We start from the raw sequence: 18,286 nt of genomic DNA on the forward strand, positions 1-18,286 counted from the left end.
AGCTCTGATCATTACTTTGATCACAGCAATGTTGGACGATGAAACCTGGTGGATATTGGGTCCATTCTGAGAAGGCATCTAGGAAAACTCAAAGTCCTATCTAAGAACAGCTCTGCAAATCAATATTAAGTTTTGATCTGTCTGTTCCGTCACTGCCCACAGTGAGAAAAGACATTCAAATGCTACTCTCTGCTGGTGTTTTCACTATCAGACCTCATTCCAGGCCATTAGACAGAGCTTTTGTCATTGTTTTCATGCCAGCAATTCCTAGATGTACTAGAAACAGTTTGTGCAAAGTAATTCTAATAAACAATGATTTGCACATAATAGGCATGTTTTTATAGATAACTCATATTGACAGTTTGCAATTGACTTGAATTCCTCTAGCAATTTCTTTAATGACAAAGTTCTCCCTACTCCCTCACCCCCCCATCACCAGCTTAAGATAGTCCTTTCATATTTAATTGCAGAATGTGTTCTGTATGAAGGAACTGATCTTTTAATCTTTAATACTTGTATGTTTCTGACTTCTAAATGCATTTTTTTATTTACATCCAATTCACTACAAAAAAATTCAGACCAGACTTAAAATAAAACGAGCAAACCACCAAACAAACCGAACAAAATAAAAAAAAGAAACCATCACATGAGGCTATAAAACAAAGTTGAAATTTTTTTTTAAATTGAGATATCATTTATAGAGAATAAGTCTAACAAGAATATGGAGTAGAGTAATACAATTAAACCTCAAGTTTCTTGATAGTCAAATCTAAGTAGGAAAGATTGTATAATTTTCAATATCTGCAGGAAGAAGATATTTTATTATTGTTTGTGGTTATTATTATTTTACAAAGGGGCAGAAGAACCATTTTAATTTCTCCTGTTTTTATATCCAGTAGAAACTTATCACCAAATAGCTTCTTTTAAAAACATAACACAGTCAGATGGAGCCCTTCCAAATCATAGCTTCCTGTAGCCAGACATATTCATAACCAAGATCTTTCCTGAGGAAGAAATAGTGAAAGCCCAGGCCGTCCTCCGGATGGCTGACTGGATGAACTGCACTGCGCTGCCCTTTAGGGGGGCCCTTGTTACGGTCAGGATAGGCAGGTACAGAGGTTCTTATCTGTTATCTCCTCTAGGTTTCCAGAAGCAGTGACCCAGAGTCCTAAGCCCTGCCTACATAGTGACAGAATTTAAAATATTACTTTTCCTTAAGGAGAAGGCCCCGTAGAGTGATCTGTACAAACTGGGAAGGTATCTCACAACGTTCAGGTATAGAAGGCTCAGACATACGGAGAGGAAAAAACAATTTGAAAGTTATCCATCTATGGGAAGAAGGAAATTCTGGGAAGAAGTTTAGATGTAAGGGCAACTGGGAGAAAAACCATCCAACAAATGATAGTACACTACAGGTCCAACAAGAAGCCAGAAGCATGGGGGTAGAATGCAGGACTCCTGAATTTGGAAAATACTATGCATCCTGGCAGCTATTCATCCCTGGGAGATCTGATGTCAAGCAGCAGCCCTACCCCCACCCCAAACTAGGGGGTCAGTAGTGGGATTCTGGGGCCTCTCATGAATTGCAAGACCAAGATTGGGCTAAAGACCAGAAGACTGGTGTTCTAAGGAAATTAACAATAAGCCCTACTACCATGTCAACTAGGTAACCCAAAATGTCACCTTCACTCAGAGGCATTTGGCAAAATAATAGATGAAGTTCTTACCATGGTCTTGATACTTTGAGAGATTTAAAAATTTTAAGAATTGGTATTGAGAATTTTGTACCAAACCAAATAATTCCATCATATATGTCTTAGGCCAAGGTAAAGCAGAAATATGAAAAATGCTATTTTGCCAAGTATTTCGACCTCTCTATCTCTAAGATACAATGTATGCTTTAAGACATTCTTTATTTCATTTCATGGGAAAACCAAGGCACTCTAAAGGGAATTCCAGGAAACAGATTGATTGGCATTATGCTTTCTGAGAATCCTCAAAGCATACATTTGAAAAAGTTCTAAGTCCTAGGTAGAATCTTGACTAATTTATGCTGCCTGTGTTTACCTAGCTAGTTTTCTTTCTGGTGAATGGCTTCATCCTGCTAAGTTTAGACAGGAATTGTGAGTGGGATTGCTATAATTGAATCCCCCAAGTGACAGCAAAGAGAACAGTTCAAAAGACTCTAGATTAGGAAGTATAAAAAAATTAGGAGTGAGACCAGGTCAAGGTTTAGGATTCAACACAGATGTAGGAAGAAAAATCAGTCTGCAGTTCCATACATCAGTCTAGCAATTAGTGCCAACAATTTTCCCAGGAGATTGATCCAGCTTTCCTCCCCCATCATCCCTTCCCCATGGTAAAGAAGGCCGGCCCTACCGTAACCACAAAACTCTGCATTGGCCATGGATCATCTAATTTTATAACTGTCCAGTGCCTTCATTTTGTAAAGAATCAAACATCCCAGACTGCACAGTCTTGCCATTTTGGGTAGAATTAAACTTTCAACCAAGAATACTTTGTTGCCACAAAAACTGGTATAGGTGAATTCTATCCCAACTCATGGCAATATTACAGTATATGTCTCTAGAAGGAATAAAAGATATTAACACTAAAAGTCAGTTATACACTGAAAGCATTATAATGCTCCCAAACATTGACAGTTCTCCTGTACATACTCAGAATTCACTATTTCCTGCTCTTTTGAACCACTGTATTCACTCTTACTCCCACACCTTCTTTATTCTTGTGGGGGAAAAAAAAGAATTGTAATTTTTAAGTAATTTGAGAAAAATACAATAAATTTCAATATAAGTGTACAAGGAAATAAACATAAAATTCCATGTCTAAATTTTAAATGCCAAAAATAAGAACTTAGTATTTAGGTTAAAAATGACCCATATACCTGTACAACAAATGTAATTTCATAAACTTCCTTACTAAACACATTTGGGCCCTCATATTACAGTTACAAGTAGAATCTTGCTAACTTTCATTTAAAAAGTTAGCTGTTTTTTGTAAAAACTATTAGATATTATTCCTAAACAGAATATTTTGTTTTGGATATGTTAAGACTGAGATAAAAAGAAACCCATTTGTGCATTTGTTAAATATGAAAACTTGACAAAACTTAGTCCTTCAGATGTATAATATCTGAGAAGCATAGCATAGATAAACTTTCATGTGCATACCACCAAGTAGAATGACATTCTGGGGTAAAATTGAAATATTTCCAGAATCTCTCACCTGGCCTTAGTCTGTTACATATGAATAGGTGTTTCTTCCCACAGCCTCTGGGGACCAGAGACTGAGAGGAGCTGGTCTTGCCTCCCCCACTATCCTCTCCCCTGGGAAACTGGTCCGTGTCTCTTGGTGGCTGGGGGTCCTTCGGAAGGGGCTGGGAGAGAGGTTATGGTGCTAGACGGATGAACCTAACCCAGCCAGGCTCTGTTGTAAGCAATAAAGGGTTTCTCCCACTTTGTCCTTTCCTTAGACTTTTCCTTAGAAATCGGCGTTTCGCTGGTTTATTCACCCTGGGCTAGGAACACGCTTCTCTTACCCTGAGCTGCAGACATTTGCTTCTGGAATGCTCTTTCTCTGTTCTTTAAACCATGATCAAGTTGTCTTCATCCTTTAAATAAAGGGACTCTAGGTCATTAAAAAAAAAAAAGGAAGAAGTGCTAATCTTTCAGAAAAAAAATCTCAGTTATTTCAGGACATCATCAGCTTAAAAGAAGATAGCACTTTTTTGGAACTATGTTTGACATTTTCCACATAAATCAAGAAGGTCTTACTGATTTAAAACTGTAGCAGATGGAGAGGCAGCAGGTGTGAACACAGCAAATATACAAGAGACAAGATTCCAAACTAGGCCAGTCACTTCAGGCCTCTCACAGTTGAGGTTAGAGAATGTATATACTTTTTAAAAGATGCAAAATTATGTGTGTGTGTGTGTGTGTGTGTGTGTGTGTGTGTGTGTGTGTGTGTGTGTGTAATGCATTAAAAATTATGACAGTATTTTTCTATGGACATGCCATGCATCTAGATCCTTAGACAGGGACAATAAGGACATGGGAAAACAGAGGTAAGAGTTAGGCACCAAAGTAAACAGGAACTTATCCCTGTCTACTGTGCAAACAACTCAAGTTACTGTCCTTTTCACCTCAGAAATAGGCTTCTCTAAAGGCAAATTCTTATTTATTTCTACAACCACATCCTAAATACTTGTCCTGACAGTTATTTTGAAATTTTTTTTAAAAATATTAACTATTTAAATCAGAATACCTGGGTTGAAATCTTACCTCTTACCACATGCTAGCTATGTGACTGTAGGAAATATCTTAGCCTCTCTGAAGATCAGATGTGAACTGGAAGCAATGGTACTTATGTACTTTTTTGTAAGATTAAATGAACTCCATAATTAGATTACTCTTAATATCTAGTATTTCTTAATTTCCATTTTCTCATCTCCAATGATATGAGGAAAAAGTCAAAATATTAAGGGCAAGATATAATATAATTAATATTATAACTATTATTCAAATACATAGACATTCCAAATAAATACATCTGGGCTTAAAATATAGTAATTCTTTATATTACTATTGCAAATATTATAAAAAGAAAAGGAAAAAACACCTTGAACAATAAGAGCTTAGGTCAAAGGAAACAGAAGGGAAAATATTTTAAATAAAGATTCCAACTTTATTGTTACCAATGCAAAAATACCTTCCTCTATACTTTGTTGGGGAGAACTTGATCATTTCTTAAAAGCCTTTTAATTCAGTAAGAAGTATATAGACAAAAAAATGAATTCTTTTAAACTGAAAAGCAAAATCTTTTTGTTCATTTACATCATCCTAACATACCTGGAGGAAAAAGGAAAATAATAGAAAAACTATTAAGTTCTCCATCCTTAGACATATATTTGAAATAGACCAGACACTAACCAAATATAGTATGAATTTCATACTTTGGCCACAACGGAGCCCAGAAATGCTTTATAGACTGTTGAACTGACTCAATATTATGCCTCTGATTATCAGTAATATAAACAGACTTAGGAAATTCTAATGTATCTTTGAACTTTATGGCTAAAAAGTGCATTTAAAATTTTATATTCTTAATATTGTATTTCAGAATATATACAAGAGGGTAGAAATCAACCTCAGCTATGTTGTTCTTGGTTCTCTGATAATATCTGTATCTTTCCACTTGCCAGCGATTCAAAAGGACCATGCCAAAGCCAAAAGGCAAATATTCCATTAAGTAAAGGGAAATAGTAAAACTCTGCAAAACTTATCAACAGCTGAATATGCATCAGAGTAGCAGTTCCAAAAAGGAAGCTTTATTTTTGAATGAACCAAATGGTTCAGGTTTCCTTAACATGGTGCCAATGGTGAAAAAAAGTATTGCCCTTAATATATATGCACATTTTTGAACTTCATGTAAAATAATATCCATATGTCTAAATAACTTTTGCAAGCTAAAAACATTTGTGGTCTTCATCCTCTTCTAAAGAGGGTGTGACTCAGATGAAATTAAGAAATTAAAGATGAAGAATATGGTATAAAAAAAATATCTCAGAATCACTGACTATAACCATATTTTCACAAAATTTATACCATAAAACAGTAGTTCCTGGGGAGTTAAATTGGTATAAAAGAATTTGAAGGATATATTAACCTTTCTGAACTTTTAAAACTTTCAGTATTTTTCAGAGCCATTAGCATTTTAATGAGCATTGTTCATCTCCTATAGACGATGCTTCAAGAATTCACTCACCCAGGGCAACTTCTTTAACTAGGGAGCATTGTCCAGCTCCAATATTTCAAGGAAAAAACTTGGGGAAATAAACGGTGATTTGAGATTTCCCTTTCTCCCAAACACAACCAAGTGAAAATTGTATAATTCAATTCAAATCAACCAATTTTTAGTGAGAACAATAGCAAATGTGCCTTTGACACCATGATATTCTACAACTGGGTAAATTGACTGGCAGGTCCCAGTTGGATGAGTAATTCTTCACATAATCTTTAATCATCTGGGCAAATTACCTTTGAAAAATGTATTGCCTGGCTCTGTTGTCCCAGGGTCATTACTTCTTCCTCCCTAACTAGTCAACAGGTAAACAGAAAAAAGTAGATCTGAACAGCAAAAAGACAGTGAAGGAAGGAAAAAGATGTTTTACTGGCAAGCTCCAGGAATTATAGAGTCACTGGTGAAATTATGTAAAGTGGGATAAACTTAGACAAGACCTATATTTATCTGCATGTTTATCAGGATTTGAATGTAATCTATTGTAAACCTCCATCAAAACAAAACCAAAAAAGAATCAAACACTCTGCTAATTAATCTTAAATAAGAGTGGATATACATTGTCATATTTCCTAAGATTCAAACATTCAGTGCAGCTGCTTCTAGTGTTGTAAAGACTTATAGGGTTGACGTTCCTAATGAAAAAAATCAGGGACTTATTTTATTTCTACAAGAATCACAGCTATAACCTGAAGGAAAAAAAAAAAGGACTGCAGGTCATCCTTTTCCTTCCTACCTACTTTATCAGCTGTTCAATTATATCCACAGACTCTGTTTAAGCTAACAACTGGTGTTTTTCTTTTATTCCCTCAGCTCACACTAATGTTTTTTTTAGCTGCACATTCCCCTAGCTGCACGATCTTGTTTTTGCCTGCATCTGTTCTTCATTAGCCTCCCAGAGAGGTAAGTTTTCATTCAGCAATATTTACGGAATACCCATGGTGAACGGGAGACTGAATGTCTGCATTTGGGAAGATTAACCTGAAGATCTGAAGAAGCTGACAGTCTCACAAAGGACAAAAATAGCTGTTACTTTATCCACCAAGAAAAAGATGATTTTTTGTTAAGTGGCTTTTGTATGTGTGTGTAGTAAATGAGGTAGAGAGCCACTTACATGAGTCTTCATTTGTAAAATGCTATTTTGATATCACCCAAAGGTTGCTTTGGAAGCTGATATTATTCATTTATAAAACAGCAAGAGATTGTATATTTAGAAAAGAATTATGAGTATTTTTGGAAAATCCATGCTGTTAAAAACCTCTGTTAGACATGTAACAATATTTAAAATGCTGAGCTGATTTTTATTACAACACTGCCCTTTAACAACTATCTTTTCACTGCTGCCATTAAATTATTAAAAATTAATGTGGTGTATTGAGAGTAGAAATGAGCTTTCTAAAAAAATATCTGTCCAAAAATATAATAACTGAATCTATTTAAATTCATTAGATTTTGACCAAATATCTTCTGTGTACTTAAGGGCATATTCTGTCAACAGTTTTGTTTCAGTAAACTGAAATATTAAAATCAGGTTTTCTAGTGTGGATATTTTGAAAATTTTGCTTCATTATGGTTAATGTAAATATTCTAATCTGAGCACAAATTTTCAGAGAAAAATATTTGAAATACATTTGTTAGTAGGAAGGAGAAATGTAAAATGACATTGTTTACAATGTGAAAACAAACTTATATGCATAACAATATATTATCATCTATATAACATATGTATACATACTGATATATATGTAATATATTACTTAAGTTTCATTTGGTTGCAAGTAGCAGACACCAGCTGGAGCTAGATTAAACAAATAAACATACTTTTAGGAAGACACTGGTACATCTCACGGGAAGCTAAGCTAGAGCTGAACTGGGTCTCAGATAAAGCAGTTATCTGAGCAGGTTCCTTCTACAGGTCTTTACAGGCCTCCTGATACTTCCATTAGTAAAACTTCAGCTACCAGAAGCTTCATGCTTCTGTGACTCTCATTTCAACTTTGTAAATTCCTGGGATCATATAATGGCCCCCAGTTAAATGAGGTGTCCCATTTGACCCAAACAACCGAAACAGGCCACATAGTACAGCCATGAGTGATGGAAACTCCTTTCTGTGTCAGGGTAGTTGCCAAAAAGGGAAAATGTCAACTAGACACTAACTTAAAAGCTATTAATCCTAACCCTACAACCAAAAAGAAAACAGAGGTATAATTTACCAAATTAAAGTTGAATGATTATTAAAGTTGATTGTATCTTTAAGTATATTTGATATAAAGAACTCATATAACTCAACACCAAAAAAAAAGAAATTCAATTAAAAAATGGACACAGGACCTAAGTAGACATCCAAAGAAGACATACAGATGGTCAACAGATACATTAAACGATGCTCCATATCACTAATCATCAGGGAATGAGATACCACAATGAGATATCACCTCACAACAGTCAGAAGACCAACAAGACAAGAAGTAACAAATGTTGGTGAGGGTGTAGAGAAAAGGAATTGCAAATTGGTGCATCCACTATGGAAAGCAGTATGGAGGTTTCTCAAAAAACAAAAAATAGAAATAGTATATAATCCAGCAATTCCACTTCTAGGAATTTACCTGAATAAAACAAAATCCTTGATTAGAAAAGATATATGCACTACTGCGTTTATCACAACATTATTTCCAATAGCCTAAGTATGGAAGCAACATAAATGTTCATCAGTAGATGAATGGATCAAGAAGAAGTGGAACATAAACATATGGAATATTCCTCAGCTATAAAAATGAAATCTTACTCCTTGTGACAATGTGGATGGACCTAGAGTGTATTATGCTAAGAGAAATAAATCAGAGAAAGACAAATATCATATAATTTCACTTATATGTAGAATTTAAAAACAAAACAAATGAATAAACAAAACTGAAATAGAGTCATAACACAGGAGAACAGATCAGGGTTGCCATAGAAGGAATGGGTGAAGTAAGTGAAGGGGGAAAATTTAGAATGGTTACTATATTCATTTGGACAATGGTTACATGAGTTTATACACATGTCAAAATTCATCAAACGGTACACTAATATTTATACATTTTATTTTATGTGCCTCAATACAAAAAAAATAAATTATAAAAAGAATGTTCACCAGTTATGAACATGTTATTCCTCAGTTTAGCAATGCAACTAATATATGCACTCAATTTTCTTTTGTAGACAGAGAAAAGCACTACAACATGCATTCAATTTTATTTATATAAGTAAATACTCAGATAAAAAAAAAAGCTTCAGCTCCATTGACATCAGTATTTCTTTTCTCCCCTTAGTGCTTTTACAGTCTTGGATGTGAAAATGTAACCATTCAACTCTATTAAATTTCATAGAAAGTTGAAAACTAAATAGTACCATAAAAGAATAAAGTAACTTTCCTATATACTAATATGTGTATCAAAATATATGGATTTGATAGCTTTGCAGAAATAAGCTAGGGATTCTTTTTGTGCATTACAAGATTAAAGCTTTTGATTAAATTACAGGATTTTACTCTGTTACTGATTGCACATCATGGAGTTATTGAAAGTTTCTGTTTTTATTTTTTACTTGCTTTCCAGAAAAGTTAATCATGCATCAGCCTTACTTTCACATTCAGAATTTACCAAGAAATTCAGTGACTGTACAAGTGGCACATAAATAAGCAAATAACAAAAGAAGACTCTGAATTCTTTAAATAATTATATAATCTGCTCTTGATTTTTAAACACCACAAATCACACTCTTCTGTCCATCCTAGAGTAGCCTAATGAGGTGACCAATAGAAATTGTGGGTGATTCTTTATTACTGTGAGGGAAGAGCTGACTTCAGTGGCTGCTGTGAAAGACCTCTGTGGTCAAAAACAGCTAACTTTGTTTTCCCCCCTCTGATAATAAGCAAGCACTTAACTCCCTTAATAAATTCCTTTTGTTGGATCATGGGAGTGGAGAATGGGAAGCAGAAAATTGCAAGATGAAGAGACAGGCTCTCATTGTCTGAGCAGCTGACTGCTGATCTGGAGCAACGTCAGTGAGACTCAAGCAAAAAACAGAAATGACTAAAAGTATAACAGAATCCTTGGTACACTCAGCAGTGTGTTAGATTCAGGCTCAGATACCAGCAGTGCACAGAAGGGAGGAACCAAGAGTGGATGTCTTTGAGAAGATGAAATCCTTGCTGTGTTGCACAATAGCAAATCACATGTGTGAAAACACCAGGGATTTTCCACAGAACACCCACCATCTTCCTTGTCCTTTCTTTCTTCAGAAGAAGGAAATCAATTAAACTTGAAACACTTGACCTTCTCTGCCAAGGATGCAAACCAGTTAGAATGGGGTTCCCTCTGTGGCAACATGCCATGCTCCTTTGAGAGGAATTGCACTGGGAATGAAAGGTAGAGATTTCTGTGACCTACAGGGAGACTGTGAACACTGATTCCATTATGTTCCAAGGGTTAAAGCAGCATTACCATAATTTTTTTTATCACTAATTTTTTTATTATTATTAAGGTATTATTGATATACACTCTTATGAAGATTTCACATGAAAAAAACAATGTGGTTACTACATTCACCCATATTATCATGTCCCCTGCATACCCCATTGCAGTCACTGTCCATCAGTGTAGTAATATGCCACAGTCACTATTTGCCTTCTCTGTGCTACACTGTCTTCCCTGTTATCCCCCACACCATGTGTACTAATCATAAGACCCCTCAATCTCCTTCTTCCTCCCTCCCCACCCACCCTCCCCGATCTGTCCCCTTTGGTAATCACTAGTCCCTTCTTGGAGTCTGTGAGTCTGTTGCTGTTTTGTTCCTTCAGTTTTGCTTCATTGTTATACTCCACAAATGAGGGAAATCATTTGGTACTTCTCTTTTTCTGCCTGGCTTATTTCACTGAGCATAATATCCTCCAGCTCCATCCATGTTGTTGCAAATGCATTACCAGAATTTTGCTCCTATCTCTTGTGAGTCATAATCAATTCAATTTTAATAGGTAATGTGTGTGTGTGTGTGTGTGTGTGTGTGTGTGTGTGTGTGTGTGTGTATGGTGATGACTTCTCCATGTAAGTAATAAAATAGATATGGACACACTTGATTCTAAAATTAACCTAAATTATAACTGGAGCTAGTTTTATTATTTGCAGAAATGCTTTGTTCAACATCCCAGTGCCTATTTCCAATAAGCTTGGCCTTATAGATCAGACTTCAACACATCAGGTTAGGCTGACCAGGCCACTTTTAAATCAATGATAACTATTGGCTCCACTGAAATCTATTATGTACTGTAAATATAGATGTAATCCAGTAGACAAAATCCAATTCCAAATATAAGCTATTAAAATTAGCCTTGTTCTATGTGCACTATATTAAAAAGGAGCAAATGATTAAACTTAATGAAAATCACATAGACCTTCAAAGAAATCTAATACTTATATTTTTAGTAACTAGAATAATTATGCTGTGCCAGGCACTGAAATAGGTGCTTGCAACTCCGTCTGATTTTTGCTTAGTGGAAAAAAATTTATCAAACAATAAGAATGAAGTTTGATGCAACTGATATTAAACTTTCTCCATTTGAAATGGATGAAACACCAGAAAAGGGAGCTTCACAAACTGGTGCAATATACCAGGCTTTGCTTTGGAACGTTCACTGAAGTGCTAATTATAAGGACAATGGAATCAGATGGCTCTTGCTGCACATAATGATGCATTGGACAAAGACACTGAAAGGCTGAGGGTAATTGCACAAATCAAAAGCAAAACATGAGAGTCAAAAGTCCTCCTAGTCTGCATATAAAATAACTCTTATTGAATTGAGGCAGGTGTTAGTCAGACACAGGCAGAGAGAACTCAAGGCCTTGGACCCAGGCATATAGAGCTCAAGATCCCAAAAAGGCACAGGAAGAAGAGAACTAGGATCAAGTCTTCACAGTAAACAAGAAGCCGCATCCTGGACATGTAGGAAAATCCAGCCTGAGAAACAAGGGACTTACCCAATCTCATCTTAGCCATAGCAACAGGACCTAGCAACAACTCTCTGCCACCTGCATGATTTACTCTGTCTTTGTACTTACGAGCCCTGGACATTGCAGCTCAGACGGCATCCTCTCTTACTGCCCCTCCTGATTAGAGGGAGTCTTTTTCTTTCCTTTTCACTCCTCATTAAAAACTTTGCTGGTTGCTCCATACTCTTGTCTGTAGTCTTCATTTTTCATCGCCTCCAACACACAACCCAGGGAAAAACAGCATCTCAGCTGGTAATATTATCTTTTACAGTTTACCCAGAAAGAGCAGAGGATCTGGGCAAGTGGCAGATATCCAACGAAGGCTGAGGAAGTCTCGACTACATCAAGTCATGGCTGTAGATGAATATCAATGAGACTCTGAGACACAGAATGGGGCTGTGTGGGTAAAGGATACTGAAGCCTCAGATCTCCTTGAGACCTCTGAATCCACAGGAAGGTTCCACACCCTCCTGTTAGAGGAGGAATTAAAAGGTCCTAGTTTTTCTTTGCTTGAAGACAATGCAGCAACCTGTAAGTTGGACCCCCGACTCCACCATAAGAAGGTAGCTCCACATCCCCTCCCTGAGCTGGGACATCCACATCCTCCTGCCCTCAGACATTGAAGCTTCTGGTTCTCTGGCCTTCAGACTCTGGGACTTGTACCCATGGCCTCCTGGCTCTTAGACCTCTGACCTTGGATACAGAATTACAGCACTGGGTGCCCTGGTTCTCAGGCCTGTGGTTTCAGACTGAACTATATCGCTGGCTTTCCTAGTCCCCCAGCATGCAGAGGACAGACTGTGGGACTTCTTGAGCTCCATAACAAAGATAATAAATAATAATGCTCTCTTATAATCTCTATAATAAATCTCCTCATATTATTTCTGTATATCCTATTGGTTCTGTTTCTCAGTAAAGCCTTAATACAGTCAATTGGAACTTAACTGTCACCAAAACAGGAAGCCCAGCAATAGCATTACTGAATAGAGTAAGGTAATTTTTAAGTGGCCAGCGACAGACAGCAGTGACAAAGGTATGGGAGGGAAGGATTTCTCATCTCCCTGAGATGGATAGTAACTCAGCTGTGTATTCTTTTTGCCCAAACATGCTTATTTCCATAGAGAATTTATGAAACTCTAGAAGCATGCCAGGCCCACAGTTCCCCAATGTCAAGCACAAATGATTCTGTCTTGAGCCAATGGGACAAAAGCAAACAAACTTAACTGATGAGACACAGAGATAAAGTAACTATGCATCAGGGAGAATGCACAAGCCACTGCAGATGATAAAGAAGCTAAACCAATCAGACTCTTTGGGAAGCATGAGAGGTCTAGGTACACAGAGGCCAATGCCACTGGTGCTCGTGCTATATTTCCAATGATAACTATTCTGGAAGTCTGTTTTGCTTGAAGCCTATATGCCTGAGGATATACATAAGGGAACACACACATACCCCACTTCCCCATATGCTTTCCCTCATTGGAAAGATCAATGGGGTATCACTTTTACTTGTTAGTAAAACTAATTATGGCATGGCCATCCTGCCTAAAGCAATCTACAGGTTCAATGCAATCCTTATGAAAATATCAACAGCATTCTTCAATGAACTGGAACGAATAGTTCTAAAATTCATATGGAATGACAAAAGACCCCTGAATAGGCAAAGCAATCCTGAAAAGGAAGAATAAAGCAGGGAGGATCTCACTTCCCAACTTCAAGCTCTACTACAAAGCCACAGTAATCAAGACAATTTGGTATTGACACAAGAACAGACCCATTGACCAGTGGAACAGAATAGAGAGTCCAGATATAAACCCAAGCATATATGGTCAATTAATATATGATGAAGGAGCCATCGATATACAATGAGGAAATGACAGCCTCTTCAACAATTGGTGTTGGCAAAATTGGACAGCTCCATGTAAGAGAATGAAACTGGATTACCATCTAACTCCATACACAAAAGTGAACTTGAAGTGGATCAAAGACCTGAATGTAAGTCATGAAACCATAAAACTCTTAGAAGAAAATATAGGCAAAACTCTCTTGAATATAAACATGAGCAACTTTTTCGTGAACATATCTCCCCAGGCAAGGGAAACAAAAGCAAAAATGAACAAGTGGAACTACCTCAAACTGAAAAGCTTCTGTACAGTAAAGGACACCATAGTAGAACAAAAAGACATCCTACAGTATGGGAGAATATATTCATAAATGATATATCTGATAAGGGGTTGACATCCAAAATCTACAAAGAGCTCATGCACCTCAGCAAACAAAAAGCAAATAACCCAATTAAAAAATGTGCAGAGATCTGAACAGATACTTCTCCAAAGAAGAAATTCAGATGGCCAACAGGTACATGAAAAGATGCTCCACATCACTAATCATCAGAGAAATGCAAATTAAAACCACAATGAGGTATCACCTCACACCAGTTAGGATGGCCAACATCCAAAAGACAAACAACAACAAATGTTGGTGAGGATGTGGAGAAAGAGGAACCCTCCTACACTGCTGGTGGGAATGTAAATTAGTTCAACCATTGTGGAAAGCAGTATGGAGGTTCCTCAAAAAACTCAAAATAGAAATACTCAAATAGAATTCCACTCCTAGGAATTTACCCTAAGAATGCAAGAGCCCAGTTTGAAAGGGCATATGCACCCCTACATTTATCACAGCACTATTTACAATAGACAAGAAATGGAAGCAACCTAAGTGTCCATCAGTAGATGAATGGATAAAGAAGATGTGGTACATATACACAATGGAATATTATTCAGCCATAAGAAGAAAACAAACCCTACCATTTGCAACAACATGGATGGAGCTAGAGGGTATTATGCTCAGTGAAATAAGCCAAGTGGAGAAAGACAAGTACCAAATGATTTCACTCATCTGTGGAGTACAAGAACAAAGAAAAAACTGAAGGAAGAAAACAGCAGCAGACTCACAGAACCCAATAATGGACTAACAGTTGCCAAAGGAAAAGGGACTGGGGTGGGCTCAGAGGGGGGACGGGAGGTAGATGGGGAATAATGGGCATTACGATTCGCACACATAACATAGGGGGTCACAGGGAAGGCAGTATAGCACAGAGAATACAAGTGGTGATTCTATAGCATCTTACTATGCTGATGGACAATGACTGTAATGGGGTATGTGATGGGACTTGATAATGAGGGGAATCTAGTAAACACAATGTTGCTCATGTAAGTGTATATTAATGAAACCAAATAAATAAATTAATTAATAATTATGGCATAAGAGCTAATATTTCCTGAGGGTTTCAAATATGCCAAGCATGGGGCTATATATATATATGTACATTTTTAAATTTTTTATTAAGGCATTATTGATACACACTCTCATGAAAGCTTCACATGAAAAACAATGTGATCACCACATCCACCCACATAGCTTTATCTTCTTTTATTCTTCAACAACTTGATTTCTTTGGTCCTAGTGTTAACTTATGCCACCAGAAATAAATCAAAAGATAAAATAAACAAATCACACAAATGGTAAATTGTGGAACTTGATTTCAAACTCAAGGGTTTGACTTCAGAGCCCAATCATTCAACCACTAACCACATTGTGCTATGTTTGTCCATTCATTCCTTATTCCCATGTTCCCCTTGGAAATCTTTTGGTTATGATGGCTGAATATATTTGTTGTATCCATTAATATTATACTAGCTCATTCAGGAATAAGTAAAGTGGCAAGATAGAGGTAACTGAAAGAGAAAGAGATAACATTGTTCAACATCAATGGAGCCAATTCATTTAGAAGGCAAGTAATTTTTTGTTCAGAGGAGCAGAAAGTGGAGGAAAATTAACCATCATAGTTCAAATGCATAAAAGAGAGTACACTTCAGCTGTTATGTTGAACCCTTTTAGTCAATATTATACTTGTCTTTGTTAACTCTTGACCCAAGTGGTGTACTAGAATCTATCTTTTCATCTCAATAGGTGTAATGCTGTGACCCCTGTGACTCTGAAAACATCAAGTTCAAACAGATTCTTTATTCTTTCATTTCTTTATCAACTCAAAATTAGACCATGTTTTGCTTTGCTTAATATTAGGACCTTTCTTTGTGCAGCTTTTAGTTTTCTCCTGGAATTATTTTTAATCTTTTTGCTGTTAATGAAATACTTCTTTTTGCAATATATCCTCAAAATTATCCAGCCTTTCAGAAACTTTCGACTGAACTGATAATCTGGTTGAGTTTTATAAAAGCTGTAATATGGTTGAGTTTCTCTTTTGTACTATTGATTTTTTTTGCAAATATCTGATAATATTTTTTTAAATTTATTATAAAAGGAGAGCTAATTTGATTATTATTGGTGCTGGCACAAGGTTCTATTGTCCATACATACTTCTGTTTCTCTGAGTGTCTTTCTTCTTTCTTGAAAGGGAAAGAAAAATATAATCTCTGGGTGCACAAGAAAGGCATGTGAATTTTTAGGCTTTATTTTAGAAGATTCATGGGCATTAGCAGTCAGGCACAGTACTCTCCAAATTCAAAAAAAAATTGATTCTGTCATCTTTGGGAACTGCAAATTGGACACCATGTTAAATTAAATTTTGGTTTGGGCTTTTTTGAGTCCCACAGACATTATGAAGTCAAAACTCTTCTGGGAAGAATGGTTCCCCTTTTGCTGAAATCTCTTTCTGTGTGTTGTCTGGCTTCTGATTTCTTGCTCAATTTTTACTAGCATGTGTCATTTAAATGTGGCTCTTAAAAATGTGAGTTATGTTCTTTGATAGGGGAATTTATCTAATCAATATGTTTAAACATTTTGCTGCCATCTTGTTGATTTCTACAATTTTTATTTTTAAGTGTAATGTAAAAAACCTTTTCAATACTTAATCTAATTTATTTATTTCTTTCTCTCCAATGAATTGACATTTCTACATCTTAGCTCTATTATTCTATTAATTTCCTTAAATTTGGAACAAAATATTTCAATCCACTTTTCTATCAATGTCAGGAATCATTTGAAATTTAATAAATTACTCTGCTTATTTATTACATTGTAGATCTTTCATTTTATGAATCCTCTTTTAAGAATTACATTAACTTTAGAATGGCAGCCTCAATAATTATTTAGAGTTAAGTGAACATTTCTGGCCTCTTTGCTCATCATTGTTTCTTGTATCAAAATTTCCTTCTTTCTTAGTTTGTAGTTACCTTTTTCTATAATGTATCCTCTAGCCAAGTGTACGGCTTCTGTCACTAGGTAAACAGAGGCTATAGAAATACTTACAACCATGCCAGCATCTTAAAATTCATGACTATGAACCATATGTGGATTCTTAATGCTAGTCTGTGATCATACTAATTTCTCTATTCTATTCACTACCCTATTTCTCCAGATCTGTACTATCCAATAAGGCAGATACTATCTACATGTCAGTATTTCTATTTCAATTAAAATGAAAATTAAGTGAATTTAAAAATTTTTGTTCTTAGCTGCACTAGCCATATTTCAAGTGCCCAATCAGTATGCGGTGATGATGGCCATGCTGCTAGGATGAATGATGCCCCCATAAAAACATGTCCACACCCTGATCCCCAGAAACCATGAATATGTTATCTTACAAGACAAAAGGGGCTTTGCAGACATGACTAAGGTTAAGGACACTAAGATAGGGATATTAGCCTGGATTGTCTAAGGAGCTCAATGTAATCACAGGATCCTCAGAGGTGGAAGCAGGAGGCAGAAGATCAGACTAATGAGGTGTGAGAAGGACTCAACAGGCCTCAGTGGCTTTGACGTTGCAGGAAGGGAGCTGATCTAAGAAATGCAGGTGGTCTCAAGAAGCTAGAACAGGTGATTTCTCATTAGAGCCTCTAGAAAGGAATTTAACTCTGTGACACCTTGATTTTAGCCCTTTGAGACTATGCTGGACTTCTGACCTATAGAACTGCAAGATATTAAATTTGTTTAAGCCACCAAGTTTGAGATATATTTTTATGATAGAAATAAAAAACTCATACAGCTACTATAGCAGATAAGGCAAATATAGAACATGTCCATCATTGCAGGGAATTTTATTAGTGCAGATTTTTAAGATTTTAAATAATTGAAGGTGTGGTAAATGAAGCTCTCACTAACTTCCCTTTTTATGCTCATTATGCTGGGTGACTCCTCTAATCTCATAACTTTGAATAGATCACAGTAAAAGCTACTGATTTCTGAATTAAATCCCCAGTTTCACGCCTCTTCTGAGCACCCAATACGTGTGTATATACACACACATACACACAACTGAAAATTTAACATCTCCAACGAGGTGTGTGATAGACAGCTCAAACATATCATGTCTTAGCTGAATTCCTGATTTCCTTACTGTACTCTTACTTTACAGAGTCCATCTTAGTTAATGGAAATTATTACTATTTTAAAATTCTCAGGCAAAACACTAGAGTTATTTT

This window comes from Manis javanica, chromosome 5 (genome assembly GCF_040802235.1).
Source record: "Manis javanica isolate MJ-LG chromosome 5, MJ_LKY, whole genome shotgun sequence".
NCBI classification, from domain to species: Eukaryota; Metazoa; Chordata; class Mammalia; order Pholidota; family Manidae; genus Manis; species Manis javanica.